The sequence below is a fragment of the Lissotriton vulgaris genome, chromosome 3_2 (assembly GCF_964263255.1).
Source record: "Lissotriton vulgaris chromosome 3_2, aLisVul1.2, whole genome shotgun sequence".
Taxonomy (NCBI): Eukaryota; Metazoa; Chordata; class Amphibia; order Caudata; family Salamandridae; genus Lissotriton; species Lissotriton vulgaris.
The window spans coordinates 78,728,708-78,748,576 of NC_141690.1; positions in this window are offsets into that span (position 1 = coordinate 78,728,708).

Consider the following 19,869-nt stretch of genomic DNA (forward strand, 5'->3'; position numbering starts at 1 on the left):
GCGGAGACGGATCGTACTTGCAGGCCCGGAAACTGATGCCTGTGTACGTACGGACCGTACAGCGTGAACCGGATGTGAATCGTATGTATTTGTTGTTTGTATGGTGTTTCTTACGATTCGTACGTAGATTGTCTTTGGGATTGAATCGTACTTCGTCGTACGTACGGAGGTTGTGTAGGTCTACGAATCGTACGGGAAGCACGCTCCGTACAGGGAATCGTAGGCGATTTTAACGGATCAGAATCGGCCCCAAAGTGTTGGTATCTTGAAATGTAATAGAGTAAAAAGTAATGCATTTAGCTCATTGAATAGAAAACGTGAAGGGTTGATGTGGAAAGAAAATGTAACTAGCAGAAAAACTAATGTGAAGAACTCATGTTGTGCAACTGACAATCATTCATTATTAAATGTGTTTATTAATTGTGTCATTTTCCATGTAGATAGGAATATTAACAGAACGTGCCTTATTTCATATGCAATTTCATAGAGCTCATCTGCCATTTCTCTTATGCTAGCTGAATCTTGTAGGCCCAAAATGCAATTTTCCTGGAAGCTCTCACATTAGAATGAACAGTTTGAATTTCATGTGTGCTGTGGATTTTGTCTTTTCTCACCTTTATGTTACAGGTGGAAGAAGCACTTTTGTTAGCTAATATAATGTCTTTGTTTTATTAGTCAGGCAAGCAGAGAAGGGGACTAAACCGATAAGGAGAACTGTCGTATGTTCACACCAGAAGGTCTAAGAATCAAGGGCAACATATTACAATTCAGGAACATCGCTGCCCTGTGGAAAAGTACCTTTGAGATCGTGGTCAGAGTGGATGGTGTGACCCGCAAGGACTCTTGGGAAGGTATCTGTAACATTGGGATGTTGCAAGCAGGGAAAGTAGGGAAAGGAGCCCACTTCTTCTCTGCATTTAGAGAGAGAGAATTTCAGAACAAGCTCTGTCTCGATAACTTTATGCTATACTACCCATTGCTGGTGAAGAGTCTTCTTACGAAGGCTCCACAGACTGACACTTTTATTTCTTTCCCTGAGGATACTTAAGTAGGGATGTCTCTTTAGCGCTAGCATAGTGATAGATTGATGCTTTACATTCATCAACCCTTGATGCAGGGAAATTGGGACTCATGCTTTCTGGTCCTCTGCCTCCTATTTCTTGAGTTAATTGTTTTGTGCCTGTTGCATTGACTCAAGTTTATTCGCAAATGTGGATTAATGCTGATTCCAACGTATTTCTACACTCTCATTTTGAAGTGTCTCTATGTCCAGTTATTTTTGGCTTTGTAATAAATTAACTAACTTTAAGTAATTGTCTGTGGTCACTGTGTGTACAGAGAAATTCCTGTTGAATTGACTGGCGTTATTAACAATGTTCTCCCCTCTATGCTTACATGCTCCTTAAAAGAACCATCGAATTGTGATTATAGAACAAGCCCAGTCAGGCCCTTTCAGTTGGTAGCACAGTAGGATGGGGAGAACCCAGAATTTATCAATAAAAGAGGAAATATATAACCCAAGAGCCACAAAATAGAGCCCAATGCCAGAGAACGGAGAGCGATAGAGTTTGATGATGCGGCGAGATCGTGGCAAATGGAGAAGTAAGTGTCAATAGGATGTTTTGTGTGTCAGATTGTGGGAATGAATTATTTGTGAGATGTCTGCCGGAGCTGGTGTGAGAGTTGAGTGAATGTGGCCAGACATGGTCCAAGAAGTGAGATTTGAGTTTCAGGTACCAAAGTGGCCTAGCATCCCGGGATATATTAAATGGTGTAGAAGACACTGAGGGTATTGTTATTATCTGACTGAAGTATTGAGAAGTTGTTGTGAAACATCATAGACAGTACCACCTAAGCCTGGGAACTTAGTGCGAATGGGACATATGGGAATCAATAAGTGGAGCTTGTGTACAGAGGCAAACTATACTGATTCCAGTGACTTGTGAGGTCAGGTCGAAGGTTGCCGTGTGTGAATATTCTTGAATGACTGAATTCTATCGATCGTTTTCAATGGTAGACAATTACGGAGGTTAAGACGATTGTGTGAGTGAATGTGTACGGAGAGATTGTGAAGGATGGTGAGGTGCTGCGAGGAGTGAAGGTGGTATCAGAGTGTGCCGCGAAGTAATAGTTCAGTTGGTGAAGAAAGCTTTCAGGGCATGTCATGAAGCACAATGTAATGCACAGCTTAAGAGATGGAGAGTGTATACTACTGAAGGAGAAAAGTTATACCCCATGCTGGTAGGAGAGGGAGATGCTCAAAATCAGAATAGAAGAAAAATGAAAATGATGGGAGTGATACTGAATACAGATTGTTGGATGGGTTGTTATTGGAGCGTCCCCTACCTTAAAATCTGCACTCAGAGAAGGGAAGGTGAAAGTTGGCAGATACAGGGAACACAGTGAGTGTGTCAGCATCTCAAATGGGTCCTAGTACAGGAGTTGTGGGAAGGATATCCCCGAGAGTAGGGGGAACAGGAGTGTCCACCTTAGGATGTAAGGAACACTGCTTAAACGGTTACCGGAAGATCTTACAGTGCGGGTTTCCATTTGTCCTGTTGTCCCTGTGTTTGACCCAAGCTCAATGGGAAACCTTAGTCAGCGACAGTCCATTCAGGCAAAGGGAACTGGATTGGGAAGTTCAGGGAACATGATTTGAAGTCGGCCATCTCTAGTGCCTATGGAATCTAGTAACCCTTTACCAGCCACTGGCGATCCTTCGGGAATACGCATTGGTTTCAGTACTATACAATCCATACACATGGTGAACAGTAGCTCAGACTTGAGGATCTGGGAATTGCCAGTGAGGGGACCAGTGGGTACGACTTCAGAAATAAGTGCAAGTCAGGGAGTTGCTGGAAGTCAACATGGCTTAGATGATACAGACTTAGCGACTTGGTTGAGAGATCACAATAACAGTAAGGAAGGCCAGAACAGTACATCGAGTAAGGCAAAACTATTGGATGTGGTGAGGTTGAAGGCAGAGGTAGACAAGATTATCAGTGGGAATTTACCTTTGGAGAGAATAGAGACCTATGAGCCGGATGACCTGTAGTTTATAGCAAAAGATGTCACCCGCTGATCGAGACAAGCACATGAGAAGTTGTCAGAACTAGCCCATAGGTAAGAAGTAGACCTGTCTCGAATAAAAATGCAACAAGGAAATTATAAGCTTAATTATATTGACCAGGAGCTGGAGGATGCAGCGATGCAGGGCGCGCTACGAAATTCGTTTTATTTATTAAATTGTTTAATTACCTACAATTATCCATACTCCAGTTTTTAGCACCCCCCACCCTGCCCCTCCCCGCCCCACATCTCCGCCCCACCGAAACTCCCTCCATGGGCTGTGGCTGCAGGTCTTGGGTCTGATGCTTCTCCGTGATCTGCACACACACAAGTCTAGGGTTGGTGTTTGTGAGTATGGTATCTTTGGTATGTAGATGTTTTAAACAAGAAACAGTCCCAGGTGTGTACAACATTGGCAACAGACTATTGGGCCTGGCTATATCGGGAGCCCCGAGCGGGCAGCTTTTGTTGCTTTTATGAAGCAAGTACATTCTATATACCAAAATCATATCTGTATTGAATGCGGGTGGCGGCGCTCACATTCAGCATTTCTAAAACATTTATTGGCACTTTGGCCGTCCTGCACCCTTCCAGACTGACGGGCCCCAGCTCAGCCAAAAGCCTGCCCTCAGCCATTCTTCAAAGAAAATTAAACAGCAATTTCTGAAAGTAGGCGTGATCTGCTCATGACTTGACATCACTAATGTGATGATTGACAACGCTCTTCAAGTATGCCTGGACAAGGGTTGGACTTCCTCTGAGACATACCAGGAAGCAGCAACAGAAGAAGAGCAGCACAGGAAATTATTTTAATAATTATCGGGCCTGCCATCGATCTAACAGAGGAGAAAAATCGGAAAGACCTGGCCCGGTAAAATAAGTGCCGGTGCTGAGCATCGGAAAGCTCCGGCACATATTAAGCACTTGCCCACTACCCAGAAAGTGGTTAGGATGTTTCTGGGAATGGTTGGCTACTGTCGACAATGCATTTCAAATTTCTCTTTGATGGCAAAACCTTTACAGATACTGACCCACAAGGATATGAATGATCCAGTACCTTGGGATAACGATTGCTTACTTGCCTTCTTGGAGCTGAGAGATTGCCTTTGTCACGCTCGAGCTTAGGAGTGCCTGATTACAACAAAGCGTTTTCTCTGTTCTGTCATGAAAGGAAAGGTTGTGCTCTTTAAATACTCACCCTGAAACATTGGGGGTGTCCTTAGACCAGAGGCCTATTTCTCAGCTACATTATGTCCTGTAGCTTCAGCGTTGCATGGATGTCTAAAGTCAGTTGTTGCAATAGGTGTCAGTATTGAACAATGTGAAAGCATTTTGATGGGTCATCCACTTACTGTATACGTACCACACTCAGTTGAACTCCTGATGGTGATGACTAAAACACAGCATTTGACTTAAAACAGGCTACCAAGATATGAACAAGTTCTCCTTGTAGCAGAGAATGTAATTTTAAACCTCTGTTCTATGATAAACCTAGACTGTCTGGATGTTACTGAGCATTGCACAAAAATGAGACCTGACATTGTTGAAGAACCATTATCTGATCCTGATCAAGTCCTTTTGTTGATGGTTCATGCCTAAGGGACAATGAAGGTAATTGGAGAGCAGAATTCGAATAGTTAGGAAAGAGACTAGAGGTGGTGGTCTGTTAATCGCTTCCACCCAGGACCTTACTATCACTGCCACATAGAAAAATGTATCTTTAAGATAAACGGTCTTTCCAATGGTTCCTGGAAAGGAGCCTTAATTTTTCGACCCCCAGGACCCAAAGGGAATTTCTCTGACAAACTATTAGAGACCATTACACCGCATGTATTGGCCTCAGACAACTTCCTCCTAATCAGAGATTTCAATTATCATGCAGAAATGTTATCTAACTCAGACACCGACCAGCTGATCTCAAATATGAACGCCCTTGGTCTCGCCCGGTTGATCGTAGGCTCCACGCATAGTGCTGGTCACACTCTTGACCTTCTTTTCACGAATTTGTCTGGGACTATAGCAGAACCCCCAATTCCATTATTATGGACAAACCGTTACTTATAAAAATTTGCTATCCCCATTAATATGACAAAAAAGGATCCAGAAAACGATTCTATACTGCGAATGCCATGGCGTAAAGTCACCCTGCCTCTTTTCTCAAAATATTTCTGCCTGGACCATCTAGCCTCAGAAGTGAGTGTAAATCAAGCGGCATATAATTTTGATAAAGCCATCTTGACCGCACTAGACAAAATTGGCCCTCTCAGTCATGTTAAAATCAAGACGAGAACAGCCCCTTGGTTTACTGACCAATTAAGAACAACAAAGCTCTCGTGTAGAACCGCAGAGTGAAAATGGTGCAAAAGTAAAAATCTGGCAGATCGTGAAACATATAAAAAAGTACATCACAGCTACATGACTGAAATAGAGCAGGCAAAAAAATCATTCCTTATAAACCGGATACACAAGGCAGAAAATTCCCCATAGGAGATGTGAGAGGAACGGGCGTAAAAAGAAGCTAGGAGGTGTTATGCGTGGATCTATTTTGGCGTATTTATTAAATCACAGTGCACCAACAAAATGAATAAATCATAGAGGAGTCTTCTTGGGGTTGGTTTCCTGAATGGTGTTGGATATCCTCTGGCGATATCTTCTTCTTCTCCCGGTGGGTGGTGGTGACGTTTCCCCGGGTAGCGTGGAGAGAGAAAAAATAGAGGCGGTAAGTATGGCTATCACGGGTCTCTACTAAAGGAGTACCATCACCAAGGTGTTTTAAGGAAATCCCGGGTGCACTAGAAGTGGGACTTGTGCAGAGAATAGGAACAAGAGGGGTGCTCAAAAGATAAGGAGTATGCAGGGGAGAAGTCCTTAGCTCGCCCTTCCTGCAGGACACAAGCTTACAGGCAAACTTCAAAAGGCTCAATGCTTCAAATACGGGCTTCTCTGGTACCCGACAGGCAGAGTAAATGGAAAAATATAATATTGGAGCGGGGAACACAACACGCTGGATTAAGACGAGGTGGATGGCAGCCAACAGTTGCAGACATTAGTCGGGACCCCCCGTATACATGCAATTGGTCAGAACTAAGGAGGCCCGGGTGTGCCCGCTCCCCTCCCCAAAACAGAAAGAAAAAACCAAAAGCAAACCAACACAATCCCCGTGCCCCAACCCCCTTGCCAGATTCACGCACTGTGTAAGGCGTAACTCTCCAGAGTTACGGCGACACCTAGGCGTCCTTCGGGGGCGTCCACCAATCCTCGGACCAGGTCTCGGCTTTGCCGTCGGCCGCGTCGTCTTCGTCTGCTTCGGTGAAGTCGTTGTCCTCTGGTCGGTCCTCGTTGTAGCCAGTAGTCTTCTGTAGAGATGACAGGTTCTTCCTCCTCGTGGTTCACGTGTCATCCTCTTGACTCCTGGCGTCTTCCGGGTTCTCTCCTTCTCGCCCCAGGTCCGCCCTTCTAATGGCCCAGGTCTCTTCCCATTGGTTGGTTCTCTCCCCTGGGCGTTCCTGCGGGGAAGAGGATTCTGGGTTAGTTAACCCTCTCTGGCCCAGGCCAATGGATGGCACCTCCTCTGGAAAGATCCGGTGGGGATTTATCACAGGGGAAAAGGCGGGCTCCTCCTCACAGGAACTTTATCAATTCCTGAAGGAATTTACAGCCCCTAGCAACCAGCCGTCAATTCCTAGCTCTCAAGATTGGACTGACTCCCTTTCAAAATTTTTTTAGGAAAAAATTACAGCTATTCATCAGACCTTTTCATCACAATACAATAACATCTATTCCAAAGATGTGTCCTGCACGCCCTCTGACCCCCCCATATTTTAAATGAATTTGTCAGATGTGACACTGTCAATTACAACTGTCATGCAGAAGATAAGATCTGGTACTCCCACTGACCCTGTACCTCCAAAACTCTTCTCCATCATCGCCCGGTACTATGGGAAAGTTTCATTGGTCTATTTAATAAATCACTCACAGAGGCCGATTTCCCTACAATGTGGAAAGCAGCCAGAGTGAGACCGATTTTAAAGAAACCCATGCCGATCTAAAACTTCTTCTAAACTACCGTTCAATTTCCCTACTTCCTTACTTCGGGAAAATGTTGGAATACTTCATCAACCAACAGCTTGTTGACCATCTTGAGAGCCATGGACTTTTAGATTCGTCACAGTCCGGTTTCAGGGCGGCACTCAGCAGACAGATAGCATTGGTCGAGGTTACTGATAAATTCCGACTTAGATAAACATCAGTCAGTCATCCTCGTCCTGCTCGACCTGTCTGCTGCCTTTGACACCATCTCCCATAGTATTTTAGAACATCGGCTCCGGGAGGTAAGTGTCAGAGGAAATGCTCCTAAATGGTTCAAAAGCTACCTATCGGACCTGTAACTACTGTCCAAATCGGCAACAGCATTTCATCTGAGAGCCCTCTCATGATGGGAGTGCCACAGGGCTCTATCCTGAGCACGACACTTTTTAACATGTACATGACTCCACTGGTCAATGTGATTAGAGCCTATGGATTTGATGTCTTATCTTACGCAGATGGCACGCAGATCCTGATCACCATAGTCCTGACCCTATTGAAACTAGGCAGCGTTTCAAAAACGGTATGTCTCATGTTGACAGGTGGATGAGATCCAACCACCTCCAATTGAATGGTGGCAAGTCCGAGATCATACTCTTTGGCAAGGTTCTGGAACATTGGGCACATGATTGGTGGCCATCCAACCTAGGCCCCTGTCCAACCCCCAAGGAAATGGTTCGTAACCTTGGCTTATACATGGACAATCAATTGTCCATAGAAAGCCAAATAAATCATGTAATTGGCACCTGCTTCTTATAATGCGCAGTTTGCGGAAGGTTTTCAAATGAATTTCTACCAAGGCTAGGAAACCATTAGTCCAGGGACTAATTATAAATAGGAAGGACTACAGCAACGCCCTTCTGCTTTCAATAAATGAAAACCTTCTCAACAAACTTAAAATTTTACAGAACACGGACGCTAGGCTAGTCCTTCCGTTCAGATCTTCCTCTGCCCCATGTTTAAGAGCTCTACACTGGTGCCTAGTGAGAAAACAAATTATTTTCAAAACCCTCTGTTGGACACACAAGCATATGTACGGAAACTGTCTGAGATACTGGTCAAAGAAACTATGTTGATATCAACCACATAGGGTGCTGAGATCCAGTAATGAATCATTGCTTACCCCCCTCAGAATTCATACTGCAAGGAAAGGCGGTAGGTCTTTTTCTTTTCTGGCACCGGCATCCTGGAATAAAATGCCCTCATACCTACGCACCATACCTGATCAATGCTGCTTTCGCAAGAGTTGAAATCATGGCTATTTAATAACGAAGCTAGCATTTTTATCAGAGCTGCCTGCAAGCGCCATTAGACTTTATGAGTGATTTGTGCACTATACAAATGCCCCTGACATGACTTGACATTTGCTGTCTGTACCATCCCCGGCGTTGGGAAGGTGCTTGTGTACAGGAAGTATACTCCAAATAAGTGGTAGCCATCTATAATGATAGCCAGTACAGTTTCTGTATAGTTCATGATTTTAGACAGCTATGGTTGCAGAGAGGGTTCCTAACATCATCAGGATTTCCTATTAGGAATGAGGAATATGTGATACAGCTGTTGGAAGCATTACAGTTGCCAAAGGAAGTGGCGGTCGTAAAGTGCTCTGCACATGGGAAGGGAGATGATTTTGTCACCATCGGATACTGCTACGTGGATGAAGTTGCTTGTTTTCGTGCCACACAGGCATGCACATTCAATCGGGAATATATTAGTGAGAGTACAGAGAAGACCGAACTCAGCATGATGTTAGCTATTGCAGACACATGGGATGAAGCTAGGTGATTACAATTTAAGCAACAATGCAGAAACACGCCGGTTTGATTAGAGCAGGCTGTGAGAAGGGAGAAGATGATATTTGGGTTTCAACTGATGGTAGAGCAGTGTTACTGGATTGTTTGCTGAATCCACTGGCAAGACGGATTCATGGAGCAGCTCACATAGGGAGAGATGCAATGGTGAGATTGTTCAGATAGACTTGGTTAAATTTGAGATTCCAGAGGCAGTGTGTCCTCCGTGTGTTACATGCTAATAAAGTAAATGCTGGGAAAAAACTGTGGCTGCCTTAAGCCACTTTGAGAGGTAGGGGGTCCTATTAATCAGATACAATTGGACTTTGTTGAGATGGCTGTATGTATTGGATTGAGCAACATTTTGGTTGTTGTGTGCATCTTTTCTCGGTGTGTGGAAGATTATTCAACTAGAAGGTGTGACAGCCTCACAGTAGCAAAGCTATTGTTGAGGGAGCTTATACCACACTTTGGATTTCCACCTGCATTGGGGTCTGAAAGAGAAACTCATTTCCACAGCAAGATCATGAAACTGTTGTATACTATCTTGAGCGTGGATCAGAGACTCCATTGTAGTTACAGTCCAAAGACATCAGTGTAGGACTTGGTCTTTTTAGTTACAGTTCCCTAAACATTTTGCTTTCCCCCTAGACCGTTTTCCTCACCTAGATATGCCAATTTAGATGCTTTGGGTACTTTGCCACTGCTGATCAGTGTCAAAGTACAGGAGTTCCCTATGTAAAATGAAATGGTAATTGGTTGACCATGATTGGTATGTTGCCTTACTAGTAAAAGTCCCTAGTGATTAGCACTGTGTGTTCAAGGGCGCGCAGAGAAGGGAACTCAGGCCTTCAGTGTAGGGCCTGCACACAGAATGCTAAGTTAGCATGTAGTCCTGACAAGTGTAACCACATATCAGGCCTGACTTTCCCTTTTACATACACCTATGGCACCCCTGTGGTAGGTGCCAGGTAACCCCTGGGCAGGGTGCAGTGTAAGTAAAAGGCAGAACATAAACTGAGGTGTGTGTTATGTTCTGACAGTAAAAAATTCTCCATTTCATTTTTCACTGCAGAAAGGCCATCCTGCCTATAGGACAGAATGGGGGAGGCGGGGTGTTGTGTTGTTTAGCATAGTTTCCTGTGAGTTTATAATGGAGAGGTGTAGTTTGGTATGTGTGATCTCACAGTGTCATAATGCATCTTTTTGTGAAGTGGTTTTGTCACTGTGTGTTTATAAATCACTATTTTGGAAAGTGGCTGAGTTTTGTGCTCTAAGCATTTATGTGTGTCTCTGAAATGTGGTTTGTCTGTCTGGAACTGAAAGGTGAGATGAGCTGGGAGAGATCTTGACCCAGGGAGGGGTTGAGATGGCACCAGGCTGCCCTGCATCTGGAGAGTAGGGGAAAGAGAAGCCCGGGTGGTGAAAAAGCATGGGCTGGTGCTATTAACCAATTGACCCATCTTCTGCTGAGTGATTAAGAATCCAGACCCCCAGTATCAAAGGGAGAGAAGTGACACTGGTAGGGAGACACCCAGAACTGATTTAGGGAGGGTCAGGGACCCCTGAGCACATACAAACTACCAAGACATTAAGGGGTGTGACTATGACAGCGGAAGCCCCTAAACGCGGGAATGAAACAGATATGAGTTGAGACTGACCAGTCTTGGACCCATTCTTTGGTCAAGGTAAACCTCTGCTATAGTAGGAGCAACTGAAGAGACTGCTGTGGATAGACCAATCCTTGCTTTGTGATCTGAGGCTCGTCTGCAGTTTGCTTTTTTAACTAAGGAATAGGCTGTTGGGACTGTGCTTGGAGGCGATGGGTCCCCCTGCTTGAAGAAGACTGTGCTTTGTGCAGTGTCTTGTAACCCCAAGGGCCCGAGGTGAGCTGGCTCCCTGTTTTGGAAACACAGGAAAATAAAAGTTTCTAGAGAAGACTCTCAGATACGCCGTGGGTGTGTGTGCTCTGTCTAGCCTGAGACCTTCGCAAGTTAAGCCCTGTAATCTTGGGCACCAGGAGTTTCAAGTGAAACTCGGACGAGTTGGGAGCGAGTCGTACTGCAGCCCAGGTGTTGGTGAAGAGTCTATACCTGGGTCTTGTGTTGCTTAACACCCCTCAGTTTGACCTGGTGGACATCCAGCCTCTTGAGGAACCCTCACAGCTTTGCTTGCCCTCTGTGGTGACCTTGCGATCATGGCTGGCATCACTTCTGGAAGAGGAGCTGTTTAGTCAGAGGGCCTCGTGTGCACCAAAGGAAGAAGTGAGACTTGGACGCGCAGTCTGCATGTTGTGGTGCAGCCAGGGCATTGGTGAGGAGCGCCTGTACATTGTGTGCACCAACGGAGGAAGTGAGTCTCGGACGTGCTGGATGCATTTCACGGTGCAGCACAGGTGTTGGTGAAGAGCGCCAGGGCCTCATAGGGATCAAAAGAAAAAGTGAGTCCCCGACGTGCAAGAGTGCGTGTCGAGGTGCAGCCAGGGCGTTGGTGAAGAGCGCCTGGACATTGTGTGCACCGGAAGACGAGGAGAGGCTGGAACATGCATGGTGCGCGTTGAGGTGCAAGCGGAGCGTTTGTGAAGGGCGCCGGTTTGTTGTGAGCACCAGAGAAGAGTCGAGTCTCAGACATGTGGTGTGCGTGTCGAAGTGCAACCTGAGGTGCTGAGGGTGGGTCTTGGTGTGGACTGAGACCGCCGGAGTGAGGACCAAGTCATTGGGGCCCTCGGAGTCAATCAGCAGCGCCCGGACCGGCAGCCACAGAAGAACTGAGCCGCCGGCTGGAGACTGCTGCAGCCCATGACGGAGTTCTGGATCAAGGCCTAAGTCGCTGACGTCGGGGAGGAGAGTGGGATTGTGCCCCCCAGGTAACATGGATCAACCCCTGGGTTGGGGTGCGGGCCTGGAGTGACACTCTCTTGGCCTCCCGCTTCAGTCAGCTGCGCGAGCCGTTGCTTCGGCTCAGATTCCTGCCCGTGCTGAGCCAAGACTGGGCAGTACTGGGTCCAGAGTGGGAAGCTGTACTTTATGTGTCATCATTTGATCCTAAGCGTGGCACTGTGCACACTTTTTCATTATTGTTGCTAACGAACTTTTGTATGCCACCTGAGCTAATTTGTGCCTGACGAACTTTATGCTTGGTGCGCCACGCACTGCCCACTGCATTATTTCTCCCTTGCATATTACCTGATTGTAATGTGGCGCATTGCATTATTTCTTCAGTGCACAGTATCTGAGTATAACATGGCATAGTGTATTATTTCTTCATTGCACTGTACAGGATTGTAGCGCATTGCTTTGTTTCCTTCCTGGTACAGGACATGCTGGTGGGGATATGCATTGCATTACTCCTTCAAATGCAAAATACATGACTGTAACGCTACGTATGGCATTGTTTCTCTGTTGAACAGTGTAAGAGAATATTGTTACGCATTGCAGTATTGTTTCCTTTTGTAACTTGTGTGATTCTAGCAATATGATTCGCCCAACCTTTTGGGAAACGGTTTGAAGTGAGCTTAACTGTTGGTTAGAAGAGGTGGGTGGGATTAGAACCTACCAACCCACCGGAAATAATACAACCCATTCTTATATGTTGATTTTGTATTATGTGGTTGTATCGTATAACTGCTTATATAAAGATTATACTCATTTTATCAATACTCGTGAGGAGTCTATTTGTGATGACATCATGGGGTTACTGTGAGCGTGGTTGCACATACTGAACACTTGTGCCTTGGAGATAAGCCTGGCTGTTCAGGCCAAGTGTTAGACCTGGCACCATTGGCATGGGTTTCCCTTCCATTTTTGCTGTTGCCTCATGTGTTTTTGCTGGTGTTACATGCTTTGGGCACTGTGCCACTGCAGTCCAGTGCCACAGTGTGAGTGCTCCCTACTGTAAATTAATGTAGGAATTTGTGATTCCATAATTGACTGATTTGGTTTACTTGTCAGACCCTAGTACAGTGCACCAGGAGTGCCCAGGGCTTTTAAACCAATTGCTGATAGTTTTATTTGCAGCACTGGTTGTGCTACCCACAGAAGCAGTCTGTAAAAGTGTGTCTAAGGTCTGCCATTGACCTATCTGCACCAACTAGAGACCCCCAAATCTAACACCAAGCTACTAAGGGGGTGAGCAGGGCTATCTCAGAAGGTGTCTTTACTTAATCTAATATTGAAGCGAGGGGTCGAGGACGCATGCCTCCAGCATTTGGTGGCAGCGGTAAGCTACAGGGACCTCCACTTCCAACAATCAGGCACTGTGGAGCAGATCAACGGGACGCTAAAGGCAAGGCTGACAAAAACGTGCACATCTTTGAAATGGGCTGATGTGTTGCCCTTGGTTTGAATGAGCTTGCCCAGCATCCCTGATCGGAGTACTGGGCTATCTTCACATGAGATCCTCATGGGAAGGGAGATGCGCTTACTGATACTGATGTGAAGTATGGAGGAGTTGAGAACTGGATATACGCTTCGCATACCCAACGAGTCTCAGGGCCCTCTGACTAAACAGCTTGTCTTCCAGAAGTGATGGCAGCCATGATCGCAAGGTCATCACAGAGGGCAAGCGAAGCTGTGGGGGTTCCTAAAGAGACTGGATATCCACTAGGCGAAATTGAGGGGCGTTAAGCAACACAAGACCCAGCTATAGACTCTGAGGGAGACTGTATAGTTTTCTACCCAGCAGAAGAGACTAGTGTGGAAATTAGTTGTGTACAGTCAAGGAAGAAAGAGGTCGCAAATGGGTTGTGACTAGTGAGATAGAAAAAAATAAACTTGAGACTTGCATCTGAGAAATAACTAGTGCTAATAAGAGAATCATCTGAGTCTTATCCAAGTGAGTCTGAACAAGCTCAAGGAAGTGTGAGGAGATCAAGGAGAACAAGAGTCTGAGATACTCTTCTCCTGATTAGACTTATCTAGCTACAAATGCCAGGAAGAGCGAGTTCCAAGACTTCCATACTGATTGTTGAGATTCTGCTGGGAGTTCCTGGAATAGAGGCTAATTCAATCTTGTCATTGACTGTGCCTTATCCACTAAGGTTGAGTGGTTCACGGGCTCTGATCTTGAAAGACATTGATTTCCCGAGCTTTGTAAATCAGTCACCTCCTCAGGAGATTGCAGCATTCAGAGCTGAACTGTGACAGTGAGTCATCAATTACATTTGCTATGATCTCATAAGGAATGTAAATTGCACTTTGAGCTGCAAATAAAAATGTTGCTTGAAAGAAGATAACCTAGGCCAGAGTGGAAGAAGATTGCAATTAGGGAATTTTCCTTTAGAAGAAGAGAGCAGGTTAAGGAAGTCTTCCAAGCTGTGTAAATATTGTGCCAAAGACTGTTGTGAGAATTTTTATATCCAGAAGAAGTTCCTCAAATGCACAAGTACATAAGAGGAAAAAAGAGACTCTGTGTGTTGATCCTCTTACAGCTGCAATCCAAGCCACTTTGAAAATGAAGTCTGGAAATTCGAATCATAGGCACAAATGTATTATAGGTACACTCATTGTAGGAGTATTATAGTGATAGCTGTAGTCATTACTGAGTTCATTTTAAGCTCAAACAAAGCTGAGGTACAGGGAGTGGGGGTACAAGGGTCATCCACACCTACCACTGCTGCCTCAAAAGAGGGTATATCAGGATCTGACACTTAACCCCTTCCATGCTCATGACGGAACGGTTCCGTCATGAGCGTAAGTTTGCCTGTGCTTATGACGGAACCGTTCCGTCATGGTTCCATAGGCCCAATGGAACGTTCAGCACCACAGCAAAATTTGCGAAGCACAGAAGGGGTTAATAGAGCAAACTAGTAATTTTTTGCATGTATATTTGTCTATAGGTGATTATACATTAAATGCTTGTGCAAAATTGCGGTACGAATGCGTGAATACTGAGGATGTGAGAGACTGCTATGCGTGTATGCAATTGCCTGTTCTGGTCGAGGAGGGTATCAGATACTATCACCAGCCCTTGGGATATGGTATTAGTTGTAGTCTGCTCCTTAGAATGTTTTATGGAAAGGGTCATTACAAGTACAATTTCTCAAATTATGATTTAGTAGTGTCAGAAGTTCCAGTCTAGAAATATCTGAACAGATATAATTATTAAAATCAAGAAGAGAGAGTGAGAAAGTACGCTGAACCCACAGTAACACTTTGTGAGATCATATCTTCCTGATTGATGCTTTTTCGAAGAAGTTCCTTCAAGAAGCAATACAAGTGGTGCCAGGAGTATAGTTTTTGTTTGTGAAGAATGCGTATCTTTGGCTTCCGAAAAAATGGTATGGTACTTTGTATGTAGCCATTGTGTTCCCAAAGATATACCATGTGGAACGTTTGGAGGGTTTAGAGGGAAAATCGAACCATGGAGAGAAACGTGGATTGAGTGCTGGTGAAATAGTGGGACATATATTAGGAGTGATGATACCTAGCTTGGTTGTAGTATTATTGAACATCAAGATTAAAAGGTTATTTACCATAGTGGATAAGATGTCGGTTAACACAGTTCAGTCATTGTTGCTTGTAGATGGAGAGATGGTTTTGATTAAGGCTATGGCGATGCAAAACGGCCTTGCTTTAGATTTGCTATTGGCAAAAGAGGGTGGAGTCTGTCAGGTGCTGAAGGTCCAACAGTGTTGCACTTACATTACTGATAATAGTAAGGATATGAGGAAATATATAAGTAACATCAGTGAGATACACCATGAGATTCATGATTTGGCAACTGAGGGAATTTGGGATAGGATTGGAAATGGATTTGGAACGGCTGTACATTGTTTTTTTAACCTGGGAAAGAGGATGCTTGGAGATATCTTAAAGCCAATAATAATAGTTGTGGTCTGTGTTATCATCTTGTATGGGAAGAGCCTACAACTGGCATAAGTCGAGGCAATCAGAGAATTCCTTTAGGGAGAGAGAAATAAGGGTGGAAAGAGTGGAGGACCGTCATTATGACAACCGTAAGCGGTTTGAGGAGTTCAGACAGAGGAGACTAGCTAAGACACCTGTTTAGATCGATCTAATCTACAGGGAGTTAGAGGGTTTGTGATGACACAGGTCATCAGAGGGGGGGACTGATGTAGCGTAAATTTCATTTAATTTGTACTGGTACATTATAATCACCCATGTAGAGCCCAGCCGCATATAAACATTTGTCGTGTTTACATAAAGTTATGTTATGTTATTTATACTTATGGAGCGCACGTTACCCTAGGGTATCCTGGCGCTAAGTACTGGTTACATGAGGAGCATAAGGCCTAGTAGTAAGAGATGAACCATGTCTTCAGGCTCTTATGGAAATAAATGAGATCTGGGGCATATCTGAGTTGGAACTGAAGTTCATTTCATGCTTTTGAGGCACAATGAACAAAACTGCCTCCCCAATTTTTTTTTTTTAAAGGGGGAGTTTGCACTAGTTTGGACCCAGTCAACCGTGGTGTTCTGCCAGGGACATATCAAGAACGTTTACCTTTAAGGAACTCAGGATCTGTCCCATTGACAGCTTTGAAAACAATACAGAGTGCTTTAAAGCGTGATCTTAGTTGTACTGGAAGCCAATGCAATTTCTTAAGTTCTCCTTTGACAGAGGCGAACCTGGGCATTCCGATCAGCATTCTAGCTGCCACGTTCTGGACCAATTGCAGCCTGCTCATGTGTTGTTTTTGAACATTGAGATATAAACTGTTGCAATAGTCCAGACGCGACATTATGAGTGCTGTAACCACAGTCCTAAGGTTATTCTCAGTCAGGAAGAACTTAAATTTCTTGATTATTCTAAGGACCATAAAACATGCTGAGGATACCATGTTCACTTGGTCCACCATGGTGAGTTTATTATCCACCGCAATACCAAGATTCTTGGCTTTTCTTGCAGGTACTGGACACAAGCCCAGATCCTCGGACCACCACTCTGATGTCTATATCCTTGGATTATTGCCAAATTTTAAAACATTGGTCTTAGCCGAATTAAGTTTTAGACAATTGGAGGAAATCCAGTCTGCGATATCGCTCATACAGACATGGAAGCAATCACCTGCCTCCTTTTCAGCTCCCTCTGTCAGCGACAGCACAATTTGTGTGTAGTCAGTGTAGGTGGTAAGCTGGAAACCAAATGACCTGATGATTCACGCCAGAGGTGCCACATAGATATTGAAAAGCGTAGGGCTAAGAGCCGAGCCCAGTGGCACCCCGCACGGAAGTGGAAAAGGTTCTGAGGTGTTACCGTCTAGGTGTACAGTTTGTGACCTATCCGACAGGAACAATTGTAGCAATTTCCAGGCCGAACCCTTTACACCTATTTCAGATAGCCGGTTCAACAATACTTTGTGATGAACCATGTCAAAGGCCGCAGATAGGTCCAATAGGATTAGTATAGCATTTCGTCTCCTATCCACGGCCTCTCTGATTTCCTCCATAGATTTTAGTAAGGCCAACTCAGTGCTGTAAAAAGCTCTGAACCCATATTGCGATGGGTCCAGGGAGTTGTTAGGACGAAGAAAATCACTGAGTTGGCTATTCATTTCTTTTTCCAGTAGTTCACCTGGCAGCGGGAGCCAAGAGATCAGTCTATAGTTGGTGGGTTCCTTGGGGTCCAGTGACTATTTCTTCAATAATGGAAGAACAGAAGCTTTTTTCCATATTTTAGGAAAAATTCCAGATAATAGAACTGCATCAAGCAGAGGTGTAAGTGCCGTTTTAATTATATTGGGGATTTGCTTAATAATCCAAACTGGAGAGGGGTCACTAGGCACACCAGATTTAATGAGATTCAGCAGATTAATTGTGTCTAACCTCTCCAAGGAGGTAAAGTGGTCCAGTGGCACCACAGGGGAGCCCGTTCTTTCCGCTTCCTTTACGTTGGAATTGGTCTGATTCTTGTTGATCAAACCAATAAGAGAGGAAAATATGTTTTCTATTTTCAGTCTGAAACATTCTGCAATTTTATTGCAGAATTCTGGGTCACCCTGTTTCTTAGGAGTATTAGGACTTGACAATTTGGTGATAGTTTTAAAAAGTTATTTTCATTGGATTAAGCCTTAGTTATTTGCAGTAAAAAATACTCTTTTTTTGCTTCTAAAAGTGATTGTTTATAGGTAGAAATGCAAGTTTTATACTTTTCCTTCTCAGATTCTGCATGGTGTTTACGCCATTTCCTTTCGGCGTATTTGCAGACCAGTTTCTTGGCCCTAAGCTCTTCTGAATACCAGGGAGCAGTGGGAAAAGCTTGTTTAGGTATCCATTTTTTGGGGGGAACTAACTGATCACAGGCATTGGAAAGCCATTTATTGTGAAGAGTCATTGCCTCCTCCACATCCAGCGGGAGCTGATATATTGAATTTTTAAGATATTTTTCGAGACTCTTAACATCCAATTTGCCCCATGCTCTGGTCATAATCTCCTGAGTTTGTATCAGGCCAGAAGAGTGATCCAGAAAGCTATTTAGTTCAAACTTGATCGCACAGTGATCAGACCACGAGATCGGGAGGACTGAAATACCAGCTAAATATTTATTATTGGGCTATATACCATCCAGGGTATGACCTTTTTCATGTGTAGGAGGCATCACCATTTCTTTGAGGCATCCTACACTCATCACAGCCTGGATGTGTCGGGATCACTAAAATTTTCAAGATGGAAGTTAAAGTCTCCCAACATCGAGAAGGACTCTAAACACAGCCCTTCTTCCAGCAGCAAACCCAGGGAGTCTAAGAACCCCCTTTTAGAACCAGGTAGCCGGTATATTAATGTACCTTTGAAGGGTTTATGGTTTGCCGAGTATATGTTAAAAACTAAAGCCTCACATGCCAGATTGGAGACAGGGACAAAATTGGGGGTGAGTAACTCATGACATATAATAGCAAGCCCTCCCCCTTTTTTACGGGGCTGGTCAAGTGTATAGCAATGGAAACCTGGCGATGTTGCCTTAACCAGATCAGGGCAGAAGTACTATCAGTCCAAGTCTCAGTAAGGAATGCCAGTTTTACATTGTTATCCTCCAGTTAAAGGGCACATTCCAAGCTATGCTTCACTAACAATCTAGCATTAAATAAGATGCATTTCAAAGGACCTCCGGTGTCATGAAGTGTCGTCTTTTCCAATGTAGTCTTCCCACTATTAATTTGCAAATTCAAAATAACTGGATGAGGTGTCCGACAAAGTGTTAGTATCTTGAAATGTTATAATGTAAAATGTGATGTATTTAGCTCATTGAATAGAAAACGTGAAGGGTTTATGCAGAAAGTAAATGTAACTAGCAGAAACACTAATGTGAAGAACTTGTGTTGTGCAACTGACAATTATTCATTATTAAATAGTTTTATTGATTGTGTCATTTTCTTTGTAGGTAGGAATATTAATTGAACATGCTTTATTTCCTATGCAATTTTATAAAGCTAATAGGCCATTTCTTTTATGTTAGCTGAATCTTGTAGGCCCGAAATGCAATTTCCCTGGAATCTCTTGCATGAGAAATAACAATTTGAATTTCATGTCTGCTGTGGATTTACAGCCTGATTCATGTAGGTAAATTGCACTCGCAAAGGGCCAGATTCTCAGAATCTGGCCCTTAGCGAGTGCGATTTTTGCATTTGGTATTCATGATACCAAATGCAAAAATCGCTATGTAAGAATTCGCATATTTGCGTGGAATGGCATTTAAGGAATCTCTAATAGAGATTCCTCAAATGCTATTCATGACACACAACAAAATTGCGATTTTGGACTTTTGGGGCCGCTATTTACCGACAGGTCAGACCTGTCGGTAAATAGCAAAAACTCAGAAAAATGCTTTTAAAAGCATCATTCAAAGTTGCATGTAGCACACACACATGTCCTTTGGACATGTGTGTGCGCAACACCTGTCCAAAAGTGCATTTTAGGGGTGCTACAGGGCGTCCTTTGGACACCCCTGGCACCCTTAAAATCGCTAT